Source organism: Sander lucioperca, chromosome 6 (genome assembly GCF_008315115.2).
Source record: "Sander lucioperca isolate FBNREF2018 chromosome 6, SLUC_FBN_1.2, whole genome shotgun sequence".
In the NCBI taxonomy this organism is placed as follows: Eukaryota; Metazoa; Chordata; class Actinopteri; order Perciformes; family Percidae; genus Sander; species Sander lucioperca.
In genome coordinates, this window is record NC_050178.1 from 43,361,526 (window position 1) to 43,382,900 (window position 21,375).

Sequence of the window (21,375 nt, forward strand, 5' to 3'; positions counted from 1 at the left end):
GCTAGACTATCTGTCCTATCTGAGTTCTCTGTTGCACCACTAAAACTACTTTTGAATGTACTCATGTTCCACCAAAACAAGTTCCTTCCCGAGACTATTTTGCAGAGGCACCGTTGCTTAGCACCGCCCAAGACGATTGTGATTGGTTTAAAGAAAGCCAATAAACCAGAGCACGTTTTTCTCCCATCCCAGAAATGCTGTGTGGACTAGCCGGACCTTCCTCCGCAGCGCTGTGGAGGAAGGTCTGGCAATGCGAGACTAGGATTCAAACACATTCAAACACAGGACTTTCACCGGGGAGAGTGGAGTTTGAGTCCCGTTTGAAAAAAAAAGTATACGTCAAGTTTTTTTTTTTTTTAATGAACGTCACGTTCTGCGTCACGTGAGTAATCTTCAGGAAGTGAAGTAACAGTCTGATTTGAACCCAAACCACAATCATTTTCTTAACTTAACTAAGTAGTATTTTAAGGAAGAAGAAAAGCAGAAAGTAGACCTTTTCTAAGAAGATTGAGATTGGGTTTTGTCTGTACTGGTGTTCATAATTTACCTTTTTAGTTTCCACTTCACTGCTGAAGAAGTCTGCACATTTTCCCTGCCTGTATTCAGATCCTTCACTTCAGTGAAAGTACTAATACCACACTGTAAAAATACTCTGTTACTGTTACAAGTAAAAGTCCTGCATTGAAAATGTTACTTAAAGTGGATTTTTGTAACTTTCAGTTTGTGTTGATTCTAGCGGCTGCTTTGGACAGACGCCGTAGTGTTTTTACCACACCTGCTGCCGTAAAGGTCTTTTCTTTTTTTTTTTAGTTCGAGTCACGGGGAGGTCAAACAGTTGTGCTGAATGTTTTGCTCGGACAGAAAATCATTCATTTACAATAAATGAATAACTTACAGATGCATCGTTGCCTTTCAAGTGTTGCATACGCTAACTTGGCCTACTTTGGATGTCTCGTGAGATAAACCGGGTAAGGTTGTCACTGTCACTGTGTCACCAGCCAAAGCATTATGAGTTTGTTGTAGCAACCAACGTAATAATAACTTAGATTAATAAAGTGCATTTTATGAAACCCACGGACGCTTTACAGAGGTACAGGGGGACAAGGGAGAAGAAAATAGTAGGCCAACACAAACACGGACTGAGAAGGAATAAAAACTGGGCACTAAATGGAAGGAGGACATGATTATATGTCGGCTACTGACGTACAACTACATCGCACAATGTAAAGTTATTTTATGAATGAAATAGACATATTACATAACTGAGGGCCAATTCAGGGTTGGTTTTGAATCATTTACAATCTTGTAATTGTCTCCATCTGTTGATAGTTCATCCGAAGTTGACTCACGTTATCGCCGTTGTCCTTCCCTTTCCCTTTTAGCTTTTAGTTGTTAGAATGTGTTACTGTAGCGTCGTCTTCCTGCCGCAAATCATTCTGTGACTTCGCGGGAAAAATCGAACCTGGGCAGAGGCACTAATAAAAACAATATAGAAATGGCGATCTTTTCACTGTTAGTCTCGTTTGCTGTTACAGGTCATTTATGATCATTATATGAAAAATGACAGAGCTTCAGAAACATTAAAAAGTTACATACGTATAGTCACTTTAAGTAAAAGTATGTATCATCAGGAAAATGTACTTAAAGTATTAAAAGTAAAAATACTCAATGCAGGAAAACCCTCCAAACAATTGTGTTTAATTATTTCAGCTGGACTTGTAGGCCGTTACTGTATATTGCTGGCTAGTTTAGTTAATAATAAAACTTTGTATTTTATAAACTACATGTGTTTTGTGTGCAAAAATCTTGTAGTGTAAGTAACTAAAGCTGATTAATGTCGTACAGTCAAAAGTACAATATTTCTCTCTGAAATGTAGCGGAGTAGAAGTAGAAAGTGGCATGAAAAGAAAAGACTCAAGTAAAGTGCCTTCAAATTTGTGTAAATATACTTAGTTACATTCCAGCGCCACACCATCACCCGGGGAGGAAAAAGCCAGTCTGTGAATCAATGACTTAATTAAAAAGCTGCACACTCTCAGGTTTCACCGACTGTGACTAGGTGCAGAGACAAACCTTGACCTTGCAGCACTGCCAGCAGAGGCAAGGACTCGCCGGGCTGCATCAGGCTGGACACGCAACTCTGCCGAGAGGGAGGGAGGGGGAGAGAGAGAGAGAGAGAGTGAAGAGGGGAGGGGCCGAGAGCCGTGTGGGGAGAGTGGCAGAGGGGTGGGAGAGAGAGGCTCAGAGCACAGGGGGCGGATAGAGAGAGGGTGGAGAGGCTGGAGAGGGCCCGAGCCATATCTCTCTCTCTCTCTCTCTCTCTCTCTCTCTGAAGCTGGAGATGAATGTGTGAGGATGGTCCCTCGCTTTAATCCTGTCAGTGTCGACTGTGTCCCGGGCTGTTCGCTGTCTCTGTCTGCTGGTAGGCCTGCTGCTTTCACTCCTCATGTTTCTGCTGTTTTCTGTGTCTTGTGTCATCTACGTACCTACATGTTCTCTTTTCTGTTTTGGCGTGTGTGTGTGTGTGTGTGTGTGTGTGTATGTGTGTGTGTGTGTGTGTGTGTGTGTGTGTGTGTGTGTGTGTGTGTGTGTGTGTGTGTGTGTGTGTGTGTGTGTGTCCTGTGAGGTGGAAATAGGAGTGGAGAGTGCTGCGGGCTGCATGTACTCTGTTTACACCCGCCGTCCCAGGCAGGTGTCTGGCAGAGATGACTGCAGCAGCTGCACTGGCATGTACACCCCCCACCCCAAACCGCCCCACACACACACACACACACACACACACACACACACACACATCCCCCATTTCCATGTCTCTCCTGTAGTCTGATGTCATGGCAGCTGATGTTTGCTGGAGGACACACACGCAGACTAGGGCTGAAGGGATGTTTTAACTTCTCAGACAGTGACTGGACTGTTGTTGTTCTTGCCCCATCCCACCCCCCCATCCCTCCCTCCCTCTCCTCTCCAGTCATGCAGAGGCTGTTGTGTCCTCCAAGCCTTGCAGACTGGGGGGGGGGGGGCAGATTGTTGTTTTTCAGTTGTCTATTTTAATTTTAACTCTGCTGCATCCTTGCTCCTTGTGCTCTTTTGCTGAGCACAGAATGGCTGTGGCTGGTATGATGCATCCCTATTGATCCTTAAAACAGTCCCAGGAATAGTTCATTACATCAGGCTACTCTCTGCTGACCTAGACAACACTCCACTTACAAAGTGGATGGACTCCTGCGTTATACTCCCCGTTACTGCAAATGAGATGCACGGTCACTAGCAGTCACTCATCTGCCCCTACGACATTTCTCTTCATCACTCGTATCCTAATACAGTTTAATAGGTTTTAACAAAGCACACATTAATTCATCTAAAAATAATGAATGTGAGTATGATGTGTGACTTGTGTGATCTTGTGGATATAATTCCATCTCTGAGTTTTTTTTCAGTTCTTGGTGTATATCCTCAGGGGCAGGATTTTCACGTTGGGTAGATTATGTAGCATTAAGCTGGTTGGTATCTGATGATTGCACAATGATGAAATCCCTCTGTGGTTATGAATTAAAATGGGCTGTTGTTTGTTTTGTGCTCTAGAGAATTCAAGTGTTGTTTGCTGAATTGACCTTTTCATTGGTGTTAGATTTCGCATATCGCAGCCGTCAGGACAGAGGAAATTAGTTTTCTTCTCCAACATTTACCAAAACATGTCCTGCCTGCTTTGAATCTACAACTCAGCCATCCACAGTTTAAAAAGTGTTCAGAGAGGATAACACATCCAGATCCCTGCTGGAGGAGCCTTTTTTTTGCCACGAAGTGTGCTGAAGCATTAAGGCTCTTTTAATGCAAAATGCATCAGCACGCGTTAAATAAATCATGGGCCCATCGGAGGAGTTTTTCTGGAGCGGTGTTCAGAGCAGCCGAGAGGGAGCCAGCCATGAAGCTGTGACAAGCGTCTGATGAGTCATCTCGCGTTCAGTTTCAAAGGCGCTATAGGTGAAGCCTGGCCAGCCGGACGGAGGCTTGCTCTGCTGGCATGTCATTCATTATCACACCGAGGAGGCTCTACTCCAGGATAATGATTGTGATTGGAGTTTGCTGAGGTTGAACGGAATCCAAAGCTGAAGACACTGACTCATCGGTGCTGCCGCATGACATTTGTTTTCATCCTCAAAATTGAGCCTTAGCCATTGTGTTTGGAGAAGTGGATTTTATGGGGCTCATTTGAGACAGAGAATGAACAGTCAGCCTGCTAGAATGATGTCTCATTTCACATATGCTCAGCGTAGGGGGATAATCCATCTTTTTAGATTTGTTTGAATATGAGCATCGGTGCTGGCTTCATGCTAAACTATTTAAGCATGAGAAATGGCTGCTATCAGATGTGCTGTAAACATCTACCACTGTCTAGGGCTGCTCGATTATGGAAGAAATTATAATCACAGTTATTTTTGGTCACTATTGAAATGACGATTATTTAACACGATTTCTTATTGACTTTTGGAAAGATGTTGTAATTTATTAAAGTTTAAAAAACAAACAGTGAAACAGTAAAAACAACAGTAAAAACATCTTGAACTGTGAAATTTCCCTTAATACTTTCCCTTCAGAACCAACCCGTTCTCACTCTGAACTCGTAAAATACGGACGCTTGGTCAGTGGCTGTCAGCGTCAGATACGACGAAAAAAACACCCTTCAGTGTGTGTGTAGAACGCACCGTGTAGAGCAGCAGCTACACGGCGCTTGAACATGACGTAGTATTAAGAGAGAAAAAGGTAGTATGAAAGCCCCAAATTCCGCGTAGGGAGGGTGGTTGGGGGGGGTGGATGGGTCAAACAACGCAGGACTTTCATCCCAGGGACTGGGGTTCATGTCCCGCGTGTCACGTTTCCTAAACCCAACTGTCGCTTTCTTCTTTTCCTAAACCCAACAGTCCCTTTCTCATTCTGCGTGTCAAGGAAACGTACCTTTTATAAGTCCATCCGATCTTTTCCTTAACCTAACTGCGTCAAAAGTGACACCAATAGTCCCCACTAAGCGCGTTTAGATAAAGCGCGTTTAGATTTGATGCTAAAGGAGACTTTTAGCATCAATAACATCGCCATAGGCACCTGACCAAGCGTCCGTATTTTACGAGATGGGAATACGATGGGAGTGAGGATGTGTTGTCAGAACACAAGACAAAATAAGAGTTCACTCGTTTTTCTCGATTACATTGTTGCGATCGTTAGGAGTAAAAATCAAAATCAAAATTTGATTAATTGCACAGCCCTACCACTGTCTACCCATAAGACCTTGCATTTTGTGACGTTGAACATTTGCATTGCATGACATTGCAGCCCGGTTCATGGCTGCCGGTTACAGCACTTTCGCTCAATACTGGATCAATATCAAAGATTTTTGTTCACATAGTCATAGTCATAGTCATAGTCACTTCAAAAATAGAATTGAATAGTAAATTGAATCCAGGTTGGGAAATACTGAAAAAAAAACTTTTAGTTCTGCCGTAAATGTACTTAGTTACAAACACATACACATGTTTAACTGACACTGTGGTTAGAAAGTAAAGTACATTTACTCAAGTAAAGTTTTAAGGTACTTAAAATTTCTATTCCACCGGTAAATACAGGTAAATATTGTACTTTTTTCTCTGTGTGTGTGTGTGTGTTTGTGTGTGTTTCTGTTGTTTTCTGTGTCTTGTGTCATCTACATACCTACATGTTCTCTTTTCTGTTTGTGTGTGTGTGTGTGTGTGTGTGTGTGTGTGTGTGTGTGTGTGTGTGTGTGTGTGTGTGTGTGTGTGTGTGTGTGTGTGTGTGTGTGTGGGCTTGTTTAACCATATTCGTGGGGTCCAAAAACCGGGAGTCCAGTATACTTGTGGGGTCCCGACAACTTTGTGCGGCCAAAATGCTGGACCCCACAACTTTAAAGGTCTGTTTGAGGGTTAAGACTTGGTTTTAGGATTAGGGTTAGAATTAGGTTATGGTTAGGGTGAGGGTAAGGGTTAAGGTTAGGCATTTAGTGGTGGATAAGGGGCTAGGGAATGCATTATGTCAAGGACGGGTCCCCACAAAGATAGGGCCACAAACCTGTGTGTGTGTGTGTGTGTGTGTGTGTGTGTGTGTGTGTGTGTGTGTGTGTGTGTGTGTGTACAGCTACAGATGTGTTGTGTGGGGCATCTATCTTGTTCTGTCTCTGTGAGACCTTTGTCCAGTCCATATCAGCACCTAAAAATCATCAGCATTTTTAGATTTTTACAAGTGACCTCTTGTGGTCGTGTGAATTATGGCTTTCACACCACTTAATGAGAAAGTAGCGTGAGGTTGTTAGGCCCCGTCACACAAAACAGTGGTGCAGCAAAATTAATTCAGACATCCTCCTGAAGTCAACAAGTCTTTCAAAACATACGACAAAATGGGTAGTTTATTTCTACCCTCTAAGGCTATGTTCACACTTGGCGTCTTTTTTTGGAACTGCCAGTGTCTGTTTTACATTATTATCCTGTGGAGTAAATCGTGTTTTCAAAAAAGTCGTGAGCGCTTTTTTAAACGCCTCCGCTGACTTTTTTTCTGCAGGTCAGGGTGTCTTTTTGAAGTTGAACGTGACGTAGTTTTGTTTCTTCCGTAAAGTTAAAATAAACCTCTTTGTTATTTTTATTTTTAAACGGGACACAAACCCCCGTCTCCTGAGTGAATGTCCTGTGCTTGTGTGACCCATGTACCACCCCTGACTTACGCAAAAATGAAATTTGCCGCTCGTTTACTTCGTCACCTTACTTACTGCTTTGCTCCTGTCGTAATTACTACGGCAACTAGAGGGCGCCGCCACCATCACTGTAAATATGTGTCATAATCGCTGCTTGAACAAACCACTTATGGTGCCTTTTTCAGGGGAGGACAGTCTGCCTAAAGCTTGATGATGTAGTGATTATTTGATGGAAATGTGTTGGCTACCATTTTGTTGTCTTGGAAAAATGGCTTCTTTCCCTTCTTTTGTTAAATGCAATAACTGGGTTTATAATTCCCAAAGTAAGTTTGTAGTATTACTTACCAATACTAACAAACTATCAAATGATACCCAGCCATACAGTTAAAATAATAGTTCCTTCCATTGTGTGTTCCCTCAAAGGTCAGCGCTGTCAGTATACAGTTTGCATTTGGACAAAGGCACACATTCACATGTCTGAGTTCACAAAATGTTAACTCTGCAGACATTTAGACGAATTGGCAATATGATCACTTCATTATTGATCATTTAAATATCAGATATTGATTAACAAACTTCACATTTCTTCACATTTTAAGGCATCTCTGAACAAAATTTTACATCTGACCAAATAAATTGCACCCAAAGAACTGAAATTGATTACGTAGCCCAGTGATAAGATGCATGGTTCAGCCAGCGTGCATGCGGATTACAATCTGTTTATGCATGCCCAGCATTAGCCGAGTGGGTGTCTGGGATTGGTGTCAACAGGTTGCTAGAAGGCCCAGTAACATGTGGCAGGGAAAAGCTGCAGGGGATTATTCTGCTGGTGCTCTGTCTCTTAGATTTATTACCACCATTATTGTCGGCAGACATAACAGGCGTTCTGGAGATGCTGTAACTCGTGAACGATGGTGTGTCATATTGTTTTAGTTTCACTGTTGCAACCAGGCTGCAGTTACAAGTGAACTATTGCTCCTAAACATGACAGCATAGCCACTACACAAGAGAGTAGTCCACATGTTATCACAAGTTGTGGCTGTAGTGAACATTAGGATAAAAGATTGATGCTAGTTTCCTTTGGGGTGAAATCCTTTTTATACTGTAATAGTATTACACATTGTAACACAATGTAACACATTTTGGATGTGTAATTTAGGTCTGCAAAGACTGACTGACATATTTCCTTGTGAAAAAGGTTGTTTTAACCTCAGATCGAAGAGACTAGCAGCTCTCACTGTAGCATGACTACTTGAGGCAAATGTGTGCTGCTGCAGAGCTGAATGATATGTCTTTACCAAAAAACACATTAATTTACACATGCAGATGGGTTTCATGTACATGCACATCACATTACATGCAAAAATATAACGAACACACGGAAACATAGATTAACCTTGCTTATGTGATTGTGACTGGCATATTTAAGTGGCATGCATTTAGATATATGCACAGTTTACATTTACCTCACGAGTTCACCCTGGTTCATTTGTGCACATAAATTATGAGAACCATTCGATAAACAGGTACTTGAGTTGAGTAGCCCGGTCACCGGGGTCTCATTCCCCGTCTCTCTCCCCTCATTTCCTGCCATCTTTCGTCCGTTGACCATAGAAAAGAAATACTTCTATTTTCTCATTGTTCTACTTTGGAATATCACCCGTGCTTTCAAAGGGGTCTTTCTAACAACATAGCATACAGTATGTAACATATCAGAGGTGTAGGTGGTAGTACTGTAAGTTTCAGTTGTGTGTTTTCCCACTTGTGGTACAGGCCTGCGTTTGCTTTCTAACCAAGATAGCCATGGTGATTTTGGCTTGGTTGCTGGCTTTTCCGTGTGTTCCTACCGCAGAAAAACACTTCCAGAGGTTAGGATGACCAGCTCCCAAAACACTGGAATGTGAAGAAAGGGGATGCAATGCAGGATGTACCTCTGGATACCAGAGTGGCTGATTAGTAGGGTTTGTAGGGTTTTTTTAGGATATCGGTGCTAAAACAATTCTTTAAAAACGGTGCCGGTGACTGAACGGTGCCTGAACAGATAAAAAAGAAGAGCACAAAAGACAGTCGGTGGCATTAAAGAACGGCTTGTTTATTGCTAAGGCCATATGGTTAAATTTAAATGATTTATTTAAAATGTAATAACAATAACTTATAACAATAACTTAATTCACCAAACAATTGCTGTTAAACGACATAAAGAAGAACCACTAGATGGCAAAAGCGTACTTTACAACAACTTTGAATGCACCTTGAGCTTACAAGGTGCACTTAAACGCACCATTAAGTCTAGTCGGTGTTGTTTCCCCAACAACTCCGATTCCGGCAGTGTCCATGGTGTCTTGAGCTTGAGCTTACAAGATGCACTTAAAGGCACCATTAAGTCTAGTCAATGTTGTTTCTCTGACATCTCTGACTCCAGCAGTGTCAACGGTGTCTCAAAGTGCAGCTAGTCTCCTCTGTGTCTTTAGCTGCAGACTGTTGGTTGTCCCGGTGTTGGAATCCTTTCCAGTGAAACACAGCCACATGTAAGACCATTTAGCTGTCAGCATTTTAATCGTGTTTAAGCCAGCTACTAGCTAACGGGTAGGCTAACGTTACTTGCTGCCACATATAATGTTAACTAGCGTCACATGCAGTGATGCTTCTGCTGCCTGTAACGTTCATTTCAGAGCAGCGCAGGCATTTAAGTGGCACCGAAATGAGGCACTATAATCCACATTCATTCAGTCATTCGGTCCGGTAGATACCGGCCGTTTAGACCATATTGGCACCAGAGTTTCGGAACCCAACCCTACATTGTTAGTGGGCCCTGCAGAAATGCCTCATGATGAACACCAACATTGAATTCAACTTCAAAATTGTGCTACAATTATTTTCTAGAAATACTTTTTTGCATTCCTTTGTTTTTTTTTTTAGTATCCATTGAAATACACATGACACGTTTACTGTAAGTGGTTACAGTTCGGTTTAATTTCATACTGGTGATAATCTCTTTCCATGGAAAGGAAACAATGTGGTGTTTTTAAGTGAACATATAACCTCAGGGAAGGGAAGGGAGACACAGTAGGGAGGAGTGATCCTACCTGGCGATTACGTTAACATGGCAGGGGCAGGCCCTGTCAGGCTGTTCAGTTGGCAGATATTCAGATGCCGCATTCATCCCCTCAGGACACAGAAACTCCTGTCTAAGGGGAATTCCTGCTTTTTGAGTCACCAACTAAAGTCTTCAAAAAACAACCAGAGGTACGGAAGTCACCAGTTCATCCCAGTGCACTCTCTCCACCTCCCACGGTCGAACTCGGGGTTGACAAATAGTTGGTAGGGTCATGTTGAGCTCACCTCGCTAAAAAGCTGACAAATGGTTAAATGGAAGCCCTCAAAAGTAGTTTGTGGAAAATAATGACTTGAATGGAGTACAGAAATGTTCCTTCCTGTTCTTTTTGATATACCGCACTGTTCACCTTTTCATTCTTTAAAAACAATTACCAATTCCTCTTCATGACATCCATTTTTTCTAGCCTGGGGAAATAACTTCTGCTGACTGTCCATATCATATTTCACTGGAATGGAAAGTTGCTGAAATTTTAGTGTTTCTCGACATGAAATTGATCCTTTAGACAGTGCTGAGGCTGTGTATTAGAGGTCTTTCGGCATTAGTTTCCACACTGACACACGAATGAAGCAGGTTGACATTGCTGACATATAAGGCACATAAATATTGTACTCTATATATATTCTATCATCCATGTAATCATGAGAGGCAAATGCAGCAGAAGCATTTGGCTTCCCTTTCTTGGAAAAGCAGTAGTAGTCACACGTTTCACACCGTGGCACAGGAGATGATTGTTCCGTATGACAGCAGCATGACTTGCTGTTTGGTACCCACACTGCTTGCCTGCTCAGATTTGTTTGGGAGGTTTAACTTCTTATTTTTAGACAGCTAGAACATATCATAGACCAAGGGTCTTCAATGTTTTTTAAGCCTAGGACCCCTTACATGAAAAGAGACGGAGCAGGGACCCCCTACTACATCACAACATTTTTATTAAATTAAGTTGCATATTAAACTGGGCCTACACTAATGTGTAGGGCGGCCTAAAGCCTGTATACATACCTTTTTTCATAGAATACTAAGCTATTAAAATAAGAATTGTTGCCATGATTTGATAAATCATGTTTTAATGTCAAACATACATGTGGCACAGTGAATCCTTAGGATTAACTGTATCTGTGGATGTTAGTGACAACCTTACCTAAAGGCCAGTAAGCCTATCATCAGCTGATTTATATTTGCTAATAATATGTTGGCTTCATGTATTTTTGACAATACTGATAATAAAACAAATAATTTGGTGGCCTCCGTGCAGTAGCTCCGAGGACCCCCTAGGGGTCCCGGACCCCCTGTTGAAGATATCTGTCCTGGACAGAAGCGCAACAAGCAAACACAAGCTGTTGTCACTGGACTGTGGAGCAGGAGGGCCCCTCTGTCTCGAGATATGTAGAGGAAGTACTAGTTCAAAAGGTTAGCAGAGGTCATATCTGAAAAGGGAAGTGTTCAAGGGGCGGAAAATGGAGTGCTAAGGAAAATGAAGTGCTAAGGATATTTTAAAACACAGTAAGCATTTTAGTGGCCCCTGCTTGGCCCCAGCTTGGCCAAGCCTTAGAACAGATCAGACATATTCCTCTTAAATCTTCCTGTTCAACATGTGCTGTCTTAAATGTCTTTAAAATAACTCATCGCTTCTGTTTCACTTATGCTAACTGGCAGTGTTTGTTGGTATGCATGAGGTGTAGTTTGGACCTGTTTGTGTTGCTCATAAAGACGAATATTGACAGCTCTGCCAGATGGGACTCACAGCACAATTAGTCTCATTACAAATGCTGCATGGACCTACAGGACAGAATACGCTTGCCAACATGGATCAGAATAGCAAATGCGGCATTTAGTGGCTTAGCAACAATTTGTGCCTGAGCATGATTTAAGGGGGACACAAGTCTGCATCAGCAAATTTATGTGAAGTAAATTGTGCAGATTCATATGATCGGGTCACTGCGTTAGTTTTACAGTATGTGTCTGTAGATTGTGTAATGGCTTGTAAGCTCTTTGCTGATAATCCTTCAGGGCGGAAGCTAGAGAGATTCTGTATAGTAAGAGTAAAACATTTTTCCATCTGGAGTGCAGCAGAACGAGCTTAAACCACATATTGTACACACTATTACCTTTTAACGTTCCTATGGCTTAACAATTGCATGGATGTATACATCCAGCAGACATGAATCAACAGCGGCGTTTATTTGAAGTCGTGTTTCTCACCACCTGGTGAATGTAAGTCCCATATTCACTCTCCTTTTTGCTTGTTTTTGGTCTCCACTAAGGGGTGTCATGATTTTGATTTTAAATCGAAAATGGATCGATCACGATCAACGATTCCACCAGTATTTGTTTCTCTCTTCACCCCCGCCTACTTGCACAAATCTGACGAAAAAATACCAACAGACACAGCGTAGCTTACCGGCTGGTAGCATGCAGCTAAAGACACAGGGTAACGTTAGCTTACCGGTAGCTTGCAGCTGCACTTTTCTAGACACCATGGCCACTGCTAGAGAGATTTGAAGAAACAACAGAACTGGAAAATCCTCCTGCTTCCCTGAAGTCACCACTGTCGCAACATTTTGCCCTCTCTGAGAGTAAGTTATGTAAACAAACGACGAACGTAAAACATGCTGGCTTCAATGGGGAATTCATCTGTTAGTTTGTCACTATGAGCGACAGTTTTTACGTTACACATGGTAACTTATTAATACAAACATTTAAATAAAAGAAACATGAAAAAAAATATATAACAAAAGTGATTAGTAGAGCTTTTAATATTGTTTGGGAGTGTGGTTTCTGTAGCATAGATCATGCTAATGACCAGCTAATGAGTTAAATGTGAGAAAAGGTGCTTTGTCCTTCTCTGTCTCATTACTTTGTGGCTCACTCTATTATTTATCGACGCTTAAGTATTTGTAATTAGATAAAAAATGAAAACTGCATTCAGCCTCTCAGGCCATTCAAGTGTCTCATAGGCTGTCTCATGAATACAGAGCTATATTTGCTCCTTCAATATTTAAACATAACTCAGTGGGAGTGGCCCACACCGAAGTACTTCCCCATTTCTTTAAGTTCACCTAGGGTGTCGACTGACAGGAAGAAAAGAGAGGTCTACGTGCCACGTTCTGGTTATGTGATACCAGCATGTAGTGCAGTTAAAGAAATAGAGAAGTATTTGGTGTCAGATGAATAATATTTACACTGACGTGACGACTGGAAGAGATTATTGTGGGAGAAAACACAGCGTAGAGTTTCAGTTTTAGGAGGGTGCCATTGAAAGCCAAAAATAATCCCCAATCAGCCAGGGTAATCAAGTGTGTGTGTCACACCAGGCTGCCACTCCCTTCCCCTGACAGGCGGGCACACACAGCCGGCACAACCTTTCTTCCATTTCTGCCTCACGGCTCTCCTTGGCAGAGGTGAAAACTCCAGCAGGAGGGCAGGGGGGCCATGCAGGAAAGAGAAAGGCAACCTTTATTGTAGATGCCAACTTAAACAGCGCCCAGAGCAAGCGAGTAGACAGAGGTGTTGCCTGTCCTTCAATAGCCTCAGTGTGTGTTCTACACCACAGAAAAAAAGGGACGGAGCAGGAGCTGTAGGAGGAAAAAGCCAGTCAGGGTGGTGTCTGACAGCAACAGATCCATGCTCAAGCTGGAAATCCATCAGTGTGAAAGAGAGGAGTTCTGTAGTCAATCGTTTGGAAATCTTTCTGGAATTAAAACTATCCAGTTCTAGTCAGGTTATTCTAGGTTAAAACAGGCCAGGAGACAGTTGTACTTCACCTGAGCTTCTGTACAATGAAGGTAAGTTTATGTCTGCCATCCATAATCTTCCTGTGGGTTGATTTGATTTTTAAACCCTCTGGTAGGGCTGCACGATATGAGGAAACTATGCAATAACATTGTTAAATATAGCGATAACGATATTACTACGATAAATAAACAATGTTAAAGTGTACTCAGTTCTGCTGCTTGCAGTATTCTGCTAAAATACCACAAATTGCTTGTTGAAGTAAAAAAATTAAAAATTCCAGCATTTTTATTGAACACATTGAACATTGAAATGAACATAAAAGGCACCAATGAAAAAAAAGGCAGAAATAAAGGTACAGTTGATGTCTATTTATGTTCTCTAAGGGCCTTTTCACACCTGAAAGTCTGAACCAAGGTCCAGACCGAGGTTCCTGTTTTTGTATACATTTGATCCGGTTAGTTTCCCACTGCAGTTATGCAAGCACAACTCTATGCCATAAAGTTATGTCATAATGTCAAATGTATACATTTTAAAGTGCAGTTTTCTACTCATATTTTCTTTCAACTAATTCAAAAAATCTCTAAGTGTGTTTCGCGATATGTCGCAGCCTTTTGCGATGCGTTTGTTGCGCAAGTTGATATGATAACGATAAAAAAAACGATATTGTGCAGCCCTACCGTCTTGCATCTCTGGTATCCTTCATTTAGCCACTGTGCTGCATAGAGAAACTTGTTTTCTTTACATTGTAATGCAGAATGACATTTAATTTTCTGTTAGAGGCTTACTTCCATTTATTTTTCTTATCCTATCTCTGACATTTTGGGGACTGTCCTGTTACGCCTGAACCAGATGGAGTTCTACTTCTCCCCTTGTGGTAGATAATAGATGACCCTCCCCTTCATTTTTTTTTCTTCGTCGTGTGCCCCGCAGCAGATGATGTACAGCTGCTCCTCCTGTTCTCCCGATTCCTTTCCCTCACTTGGATAAAATGCCCTTGAAAGCAGCAGGGGCAGCAGGCGGATCCATAGCTTGTCATGGCCACTCAGCTAGGATCTCAGACTGCATAATTTTTGCCCTGATGTTCCTGCTCGGAGGGGACAGTGTAGGGTACTGCCCATCAGTCACTTTGGCAGCAGCACTGCCCACACAGTGTCAGTGATGAGCAATGGATGGCAGGAAAGGGACGTAAATGGGAGGGAGAGAAAGAAGGACCTGTGGGGTTATGCAGCAAATTCCGCCTTCCTTCATTTCTCCCTTCTTTCCCTGTTCACCTCTGGCCTGGTCAGTCCATCATACAGTTGATAGGTGGTTGTTGTTGTTGGTGGTGGTGGTGGTGGCGTAGGCAGGCGTTTTGCCACCACAAAAAGTGGAATTTAAGAACTACTTAAGTACCTTTTTAAAACGTTTAATTCAATGTTGACTTGTATGAACATTCACAGGCGAATTCACAAAAGGATAAACCTGCACAAATTAGACAAAACAAAACTGAAAAGGATGATGAGGTGGAATCCATTCTTTGGGAATTCACCCATCAGTGTTTCCATCAAATGAGTTTTGCAAACTAATTTCACCCCTAGAGGGTGTAATAAGTTGGAACAGAGGGACACAGTTTCTGCAGAAGTGTCTGGAATATTCAGGGGAATGTAAACTTGGCAGCATCAAAGTTCTCCACTCCACCTGGAATTAAATCTCTTTTCACCCAAATAGTATGATGCACCTGGTGCAGGGAACAAACGTTTTCCCATACAGATCTGAAGACAGACCAAAGACAGACACTCAACTAACATATTGAGTCACTCTCTGGGTGTTTGTGTAGCTGTAAGGCGCTGCGCCAGACAGCCCACAGTCTTGCACACTCAATAAGAAACATAATAAATTCCATGAAAACCTCAAACCACATAAAACCACATATAACTCCTGCAAATGTGCAATGTACAATGCTGTCCAACAAATGTAACTACCCACCTCAGCCTCTCAGTGTCTATTCTGTTACTAAGTAGATAGTCTCGCATTGCCAGGTCTTCCTCCACAGTGCTGCGGAGGAAGGTCTGGCTAGTCCACACAGCATTCCGGGATGGGAGAAAAACATGCTCTGGTTTATTGGCATTTTTTTAAACCAATCACAGTCGTCTTGGGCGGCACCAGACACAACCACGGTGCCTCAGCAAAATAGTCTCGGGAAGGAACTTGTTTTGGTGGAACATGTGTACATTCAAAAGTTGTTTTAGTCGTGCAACAGAGAACTCAGATTGGACAGATAGTCTAGCTAGCTGTTAACCATAGTCCTCATAAATCAACCAGAGTTCAATATGTCAACACAAAGAAAGAGGAAGGTAACGGACATCCGGCCTACATAGAGGTAACCTGACTCCACCAGATGGATTGCTTCGCATTTGCTCGGCATATCCATCTGGGAACTTTCCATTGGAGAACTTTTGGGAAGGGGCGAAAATACTGGTTAGCTGATTGGATAAACCATCTGTCTATCACCACCTATGTTGGTGATAGACGAGCAAAATCAACCAATCAGATCAACGATATATATCAAACTCTTGCCGAAACCAGTCGGGAGAAGAGCAAAAACATCTTTTCCTCCGAGAAAAGCCTCCAGTGCCGTTTTTTGCTCTTCTTTCAATGAAGGAATACTTTCTAATTCAGATAAAACTTGCGCGATAGCTACGCTCATCTCATCCGTGGAAGCAAAACAGTCTCTTCTCGTTGCGTCACACCTAAACCTGCCTCAAAACCAAAGCTGATTGGTCGATCGTTTGGCGAACGGCTCCAAATTTTCTCTGTCTTAAGATGCCAGACTGATCTGCGAGTGGAAAACTGGAGCTTGCGAGATCAGGACGGTCTCACGAGGCTAGAATTTCTGAAAGTGGAACGTCGTGAATATAAACTACTTAGTGATGAAGTTGTTTTCCACAGCATTTCACTAGGGTTACATTTACATTGCTACTCTTGCTACATTTACACTTCACATTCACACTGCTCTGGCGTTTCAAACCAACACTGACGCCAATGTTTTGCCACCTGATTGAACCACCAGCAACAGGCAGAGTATACATGCTGCCTCCTGTTTACCCCGGCACAAGCATGCCCAGTACACGAGAATGATGTTGATGAAATATGTGGTTTGGGCGTGTTAATTTAAACGGAGATTAGTTCTTCTACTGGAGCTAAAAGCACTTTTTCTCCTTCACACATAGCCGGTGTCCAGCCATTCTCAGACACAGTCTGGGCACGCTCAGCCGGGCTGCTCTTCCTGGAGGAGCAAAATGTTTATGAATACTAATGAAGCAGCAGCTCGTCCACCAGCGCCTCAGGTCTACGTCGCTGCGAGGCTCTCATCTGTTTCCAGTGCAAACATGTCAGGATCTGTTGTGTGTCCCGTGCGAGGCAAAGACATCTTGACTGCACGTGACGAGGGAGATCAGCTGATTGTGAATGTACGCTTCTGGTTTACTGAATGTTATCTAGCATGACTTGGCTGAAATCTGATTGTGGGCAGTGGTTCTCAACCTGGGGGTCACCAGCACCAACCTCATTATTCTGGAGTTTTTTTATGGACAAAATCTCCCTTGGGCTTCCCGAGCCGGTCGATGTTGCAGTGTCACACTGTATCTATGGATGACATCTGAAAAATTCTTCCTGTCTTGAGTCATAAGATAGCATGAGGGTAGCTGAGATTGTCTGCACAGCACTCAGACCTGACAATAACAAATACCCAAGATAGGCGTTGATGATAAAAGCTCAAAAACAGAAAGTAAAACCTTACTAACATCAAAGGCATGACGCTGATTGATTTTGAGTCAGAGGTAGAGCTATATCTTATTTTCTGTAGCTGAGATTACATCTGCCTGGATTTCTTAAAGGATACATCTGGTTTATTTTAGTCATTTTGGCCACCATTCCTATCAGTAACAATAGCGTTGTACTCACAAAGTTCATTGCTGGGATCTGAGAATGAGCATACCTGCAAACTTAGAAGGGCTGAAAACAGTGACACATTGTATACCCCCTATCATTGTTCCTGACTTCATTTAAAATTAATATGCAGATCTTTAGTTAATTAGTTATTTTAGTTTAAGTAATTTTTATTAAGAATTGTTGTCATATACAGTCGGAAAGTAGTGACAAAGATTTGGTATAAATGTCGAGAGTTTTGTCTCATACTTTGGCCAGCATGACCATGAAATGGGTATTAAATTGCATTCTTTGTGGTAGTAAAAAGGTCTTAAACTTCTTAGTGTGTTTTCACACCTGTAATTCATTTTCTCTGCTCCTTGGAGCTGGAGGTCCTTGGAGCGTTTTCCTCTTGGTTCAGTTTCGTTTCACACAGAGAAAGATCCAAGCGAACCAAAATGCGTCACGACAAACCACTCAATTTGGTTCACTTCTCTTTTTGGTCGGATGTGTCTGGGGGCGGGAGCAAGAAAGTAAATACAGGAAGAAGGTCCTGTGTTCTGGACTACTGTAGTGCATATTTCTCGCATCTCGAAATGTGTTTTTAGATGGATGAGACGTCCTTTCCTCTGAAGCTTCACGTTAATTCGGCAGCTGTATGGGCAGAGTTAGCAACGTCTTTCAGCTGTGCGGCTTCCGGGAAGGCTGCTCTCTTGTGTACCCTCGCTCATAGCTCCTCAGAGATCCCTCCTTGATCATAGCTCCTCGCTCCTCGGGGCAGGAACAAGAGCTTTGAGACGGCCCTTTACGAAGTAGGGGCAAAACAACTTCCGGTTCAGCCGAGGACCGAGAAGCAAGGAGCTATCAGGGAAGGGAGGGCGCCTGGGTAGCTCACCTGGTAGAGCAGGCGCCCATATATAGAGGTTTACTCCTCGACGCAGCGGCCGCAGGTTCGACTCCACCCTGGGGCCCTTTTCTGCGTCATTCCCCCTCTCTCATCCCTTTCATGTCTTCAGCTGTCCTATATAAAAAAGTCCTAAAATGCCCAAAAAATAATCTTAAAAAATAGATAAGGGAAGTGAGATCCAGCCATGTCGTTCAACCAGGAAACCGTAGCAAAACAGTGCACATCGTCTTGAGATTGAACGTGCCCCTGGTAGTTGGGTTACATCACGGTCTCACCACAAACGAAACGTACCGAAGTTTGTTTGTAACCGGGCCGAGAGAGCCGGTGGTTTTGATCCGCAACCGAGTGCGATTGCAGTGTTCACACCTGCCCAAACGGAAAACCCTCCAGAGTTCAATTCAACCGAACTAAATTAGGAAAGTGTGAAAACACCCTTAAAGGCCCTGACACACCAACCCGATTATCGGCCGTCGGACAGTCTGGCGAGGTCAGTGACTTGAGTCCGTTCGGTGTGTTCCGTGCTGTCGTCAGTCGGAGGAACCGTTGGCCTTCATTTGGGCCAATTTGACTTGTTGAATCGGAAGGCGGGCAGTCGGACTCAATGACCAATCTGATTGGTGGAGTGCTAACCTAGAAATGACGAGCAGGATGAGCATGACTAGAGTCTCCCAAAATCTGACAAAATTCTTTTAAAATGACCTTTGTTGAGCTGAAATGAAGACAGATTCAGCAACTGCACGGCCTATTTCTCTCTTAAGATGTTTTCAGAAACACGTTTCGGTGAACTATTTTAGTACAATATGAGATTGTATTCCAAACGAGCCGCCATGATGGTTTGGCTTTGAAATTCTGGAGAAGCCAGACCCACGTGACACCTTCGTCCAATCAGCTGCCGGTTTTCATTTTTTGGGCGACAATACAGATAAGCGCCGTCTGCTGTTACGCGCAGAACGTACGCTCAAGTCGGCGTCGCTTCGGTGTGTTCCGAGGCACTTTTTTGACCCACTCGGGGAGACTGATCAGTCCGACTGCCTTTTCTGCCGAAGGTGGGACGTCGGGTTGGTGTGTCAGAGCCTTAAAATGAACCCCTGCAGAAACCCTGTACTCTTTGTGTCCTCTGTAAACGTCCTTCACTGTTTAAATCTAGACTTTCCGGTTGAACTTAAATAGTACAGGGGGGCTTACTTTCGGTTTTACCTTGTGGTTTTGATAATCCGGCTAAACTGTTGTTTGTTTACTGTCTGATCCTCTGACTGTTTGTGTTGCTTGCTCCGTCAGACTTTGTTACAGCGATGTTACAGTACAACGATAATCAAACCTAATGTGAAACGATGGAAAATACTATGAAAATAAGACTGAAGTGTACAAACTGAAACAATCCTTTAAACCTACCTCAGCCTGTGTCTGAGGTTGCTCAGTATGTCCTTCTCACTACAATGCTGTGGCTTATTGGTGTTGGTTTGGCACTAGAGCCTATAGACAGCTCAGGAACAGGATGGAGAAAGAGTTAAAACAGGAGGATTAGCAGAGATAAGCTGAATAACTGCACACTGGTCAGAGGGGCTACCACAGCAGAGCATAAACATTGAACAGACTCAATGCCATATGGTCATCAACATAATATCAACTGTGTGGGGCAGCATGTGAATGTGCCAGCCAGCCAGTAGTTATCTGTCCGTGAATCTGGAGGGCGTAGCTTCTCAAGGGGGAGTTGTATTGGTTTGGCAGTAGAGTTCAAATATCAACAATCTTTGCGCAGCATCACTTACTGCACCTTTAAGTAAATCCTCTCTCTCTCTCTCTCTCTCTGGTGGAAAGGCTTGAGGCTGAGAGGGCACGGCCATTGCCTCCCTCTGAAGGCCACACGTGGGTGGGTTGTGAGCTCAGGGATTACAGGGTTGAAGTGGAGCCAAACAGCTTTAAAGCGGACAGCCAGAGACACAGTCAGCCTGCTGGGCCGGGCTGGGGCCACACTCAGTTTGAGGTGTGGGTAGTCTCGCTTTGCCAGACCCTGCTCCAAAACGCACTGGAGGAGAGTCTGGCTAGTCCACATAGCATTCGGGGATGGGAGGAAAACGTGCTCTGGTTTATTGGCATTTCTTTGAACCAATCACAATCATCTTGGGCGGTGCTAAGCACCAGAGAAAAGCCGCGGTGCCGCTGCACAATAGCCTCGGGAAGGAACTTGTTTTGGTGGAACATGTGTACGTTCAAAAGTAGTTTTAGTCGTGCAACAGAAAACTCAAATTGGACAGATAGTCTAGCTAGCTGTCTGGATTTACCCTGCAGAGATCTGAGGAGCAGTTAACCATAGTCCTCATAAACCGACCACAGTTTAAAATGCCAACACAAAGGATGCCCAAGGCAACGGATATCCGGCCTAAATTATTGAAATCCGGCGGATTTTCCGGCAGCGACGGAGCAATCCCAGAAGTGGAACGTCAAGGATATAGACTAGGGTGTGGGTGATGCAGCTGGAGGCCGGCCAATCGCTGCCTAGATCTTAGTTTTTTATGTCAAAATGAATGTGTCTATAAACAGGACATGACTCTTACACAGAAGATAATCATAAATGTGCTGACATACTGTATTATTGGTGTGCCCTATGTACAAAAACATGCTCCAGTCTTTGCTCCAAGTTGGAAAACAGCATTTGTTGTTGTTTAAATAGCATGTCTCTCGTTTGTATACATTTAGCTCTGGCTCATAATTAAGGTGAAGTGGATTGTAGAAAGAATTAGGTCAATTATGTTTTCATTTTCCAAGCAAGAACAAACACACCAGAACCAACCCTGGAAACGTAAATGCTGCTCTTTTGAAACACAATCTCAATCCAACAGGTACATGGTGCTGCCTCTGTATGATATGGTGCCATGTAATTGCATATTTGTCTGTGCTCCCTGTTGAAAATGTGCCTTCCCAGTGCCTCTGTGTGGTGAATCTCAGCGAGCCTCTTGTGTCTCTAATCGGCGCTGCTGTTGTTTTCGGCGGCAGGCCGTAGCATCTGGGGAGGTGGCCGTG

The 21,375-nt window shown here is 43.2% G+C and overlaps 1 protein-coding gene across 9 annotated transcripts in view; it reads left to right on the forward strand.

The window, feature by feature from the left end:
• Positions 1 to 21,375, forward strand: part of iqsec1b (IQ motif and Sec7 domain ArfGEF 1b) — a 232,514-nt gene that overhangs the window by 171,068 nt on the left and 40,071 nt on the right. The window contains exon 1 of one of the 9 annotated variants that reach the window (XM_036002372.1): positions 2,319 to 2,422. The exons of 7 other annotated variants lie outside the window; for them this stretch is intronic. The gene's annotated coding sequence lies outside the window, so the exon portion shown is untranslated. Of the gene's footprint in view, positions 1 to 2,318; positions 2,423 to 13,149; positions 13,592 to 21,375 lie in introns of those variants that run through there. One more of the 9 variants, XM_036002371.1, reaches the window with a different exon arrangement.